Source organism: Cavia porcellus, unplaced genomic scaffold, assembly GCF_034190915.1.
Source record: "Cavia porcellus strain 051 isolate PalLab524CR breed Dunkin Hartley unplaced genomic scaffold, mCavPor4.1 scaffold_11, whole genome shotgun sequence".
NCBI classification, from domain to species: domain Eukaryota; kingdom Metazoa; phylum Chordata; class Mammalia; order Rodentia; family Caviidae; genus Cavia; species Cavia porcellus.
This window is the reverse complement of record NW_026947494.1, coordinates 44,002,148-44,004,804: the sequence shown is the minus strand read 5'-3', so window position 1 is coordinate 44,004,804 and position 2,657 is coordinate 44,002,148. Positions and strand designations below refer to the sequence as shown.

Here is a 2,657-nt window from a genome sequence, read left to right as displayed (position 1 = left end):
TTTAGCTCAGTGGCATAAATATTTGCCTGGCAAGCACAAGGTCTTGAGTTTGATCCTCAGTACAAAAAAAAAAAAAAAAAAAAGACAAAGAAAGAAGAAGAAAAATTCATTCCAGTTTGTCTGATTTTTGGTGGGAACTATGGACCTATACAGTCTCTCTCAGCAGGACCAGCCCAGGATATTTATTAGGGTTTTTATTTTATTTATTTATTTATTTTATTTAGAGTTTGTTAGGACCCTTACAGAATACAGCTGCTAAGGTGTGGATGTGGTTTGCCCCCAAGCATTTGTGTGCTGGCAGGAGGCTTGATATCTAGTGGAGTGGTGGGCAGGTGATGGCACCTTTAAGAGATGAGCCCCAAAGAAAGATAATCTCGGGGCTGGGGATTTAGCTCAGTGGCATAAGCACCTGCCTTGCAAGTGTGCAGTCATGAGTTCGATCCCTGGTACCAATAAAAACAAAAAAGACAAAAAAAAAGAAAGATAATCTCCATCCTTGAGCATGGATTAATGCTATCTAGTAGGGTAGGGCCAGGTCTGGAACAAATTAATTTCTGAAAAAGTGATTTGTGGCCCAGGATTTGTTTAGTGGCACCTGGTAAGCACCAGATCGTGAGTTCAATCCTCAGTACAAAAAAAAGAAAAATCAAACTCAGGACTGTGCACTTGCAAGGCAGGTGCTTATGCCACTGAGCTCAATCCCCAGCCCCATGATTTGTTTTTTGAAGAGTGAGTCTGCCCTCTATACTCTTTCACATCTTGCCATGTGATTACTCACTTCTATATTTATTTATGTATTTATTTATTTAGGTACCAGGGATTGAACTCACAGCCTTGCGCTTGCCTGGCAGGCATTTACACCACTGAGCTAAATCTCCAGCATAAATTGGCTTATATGTTTGTTTGGTTTTTTTTTTTTTTTTTTGGTACCCAGGATGGAACTCACCACCACATGTGCTTACAAGGCAGGTGCTTATGAAGCTGAGCTAAATCCCTGGCCCAATTGCTCAGTTCTAAATGCACTCTTGTCATTTTGATACCAACTACCAGGAGACCCTGAGCTGAGTGGGTGCTGGCAATAGAATTGTGAGCTAAACTTTATAATGTAGCCAGCCTTGGATATTTTGTTATAGTAATAGAAAAATGACTAAATGGCAGAGTTTGAAAACGTCCCTTTGATCTCTGATCCCACACAGACGGGGAACATGGTGTCTTCCCTGATCATGTCTCCTTGTGCTTCTCCCCTCCACAGTACCCAATTACCATAAACTATGCAGTTAAGTTTATCACTGCATGATTTAGGGAAATTGTAGGGGTCAACACATCTTCAGTGTAATGGATAAGCCTCATCCTGGGAAAACCACCTTCAGGATCATGGTGTCTCCCCTGCCAGGTGTCTCCCTGTGCTTCTTATATAATGTCTTTATGCTCTAGTATGTACCAGAATTTATCAGATAAAAGCTATTATATTTCTTTCTTGCAGGTCTGGAAAGTGTGGGAAATATATAACTGATAATGTCTTCAAAAAGACCATTGACTGAGTGTACATACTAGTGTACAAATGATGATTTAAAAATGTGTATTTCAGGGGCTGGAGGTTTAGCTCAGCGGCATAAGTGCCTGCCTTGCAAGCAGGCAGTCGTGAGTTCGATCCCTGGAACAGATAAAAACGAAAAGACCAAAACAAAAAAAAAATGTGTATTTCAATTTATAATTGTTACAGTGAAAGACACACTGCTATTAATCACTCTCAAAATACGAACACACTTTTATCCCAAGTTTCTTGCCACTTCCTGAAGCAGTTCTGGAGGTTCTTTTTTGTGAATGTCTTTATAAGATGTAATAAAAAAATATGTTTCTGTCCAGGGACACCCACTGAAAAGGCAGGTCATGAAAACATGGTGTGTTATCATTCACCTGAGTCACAGAGTCTGGCATCATGTGACTTCTAGGTTTCCCCAAAGTCAAATGACAATGAAAGGTAAAATGTTTTGTTGGGAGTGGCAGGGAAATATTTCTCCCAGTTGTTTAATTTTCCATACTGCATGTGTGACAGTTTTTCCATAAGACTTTGTCTCCCGGTGATGTCAGCACCCTCCTAGTTCATGTGCATCCGTTCTATGATGTCCAAACAACGTCATCGCCTCACCACACAGTTTGCAGGACAACCTCCCTGCAATGTTCCACAGTGCATGTAACATAAACATGAAAGGTGAACGTTTTGAGTCATTTCAGGATATTACAACAGCCATGACAGAGCAACTGAAAACACTCAGGAAAAGTAGTTCTAGAACTGCTTTAGAAAGTGGCAAATGCTAAGTATGTTGGAAGTGAGAGGTATTTTGAGGGAAATTAATGACAGTAGGTCTTTCACTATATTTTTAAAAATTTTAACAGTCACTATATACTTTGATCACATCTCAGCCACTAGAAAATTTAAGGCATGATCTCATTGTTGTGATGTTGAAAGGGCACTGTTCAGGGGCCCTTCCCTTCCTCCCACCTGAGTGTGAGCCCCCGGGGCATGGCTTTCCTCATGGTTCTGTTGGCAATGGCTTTGTGTTAATTCAACATGCTGGCTCCAATGGAGCTTGCTTTTTTTTTTTTTTTTTTTTCCACATTATATTAGCTGCTTACTTTTCCTGCCATAACTGCAA

At 40.4% G+C, this 2,657-nt stretch overlaps 1 pseudogene; it reads right to left on the bottom strand.

Annotated features, from left to right (window-relative positions):
• Positions 1 to 1,248: 1,248 nt before the first annotated feature.
• Positions 1,249 to 1,399, bottom strand: LOC111756979 (U1 spliceosomal RNA; annotated as a pseudogene).
• Between the last annotated feature and the right edge of the window lie 1,258 nt (positions 1,400 to 2,657).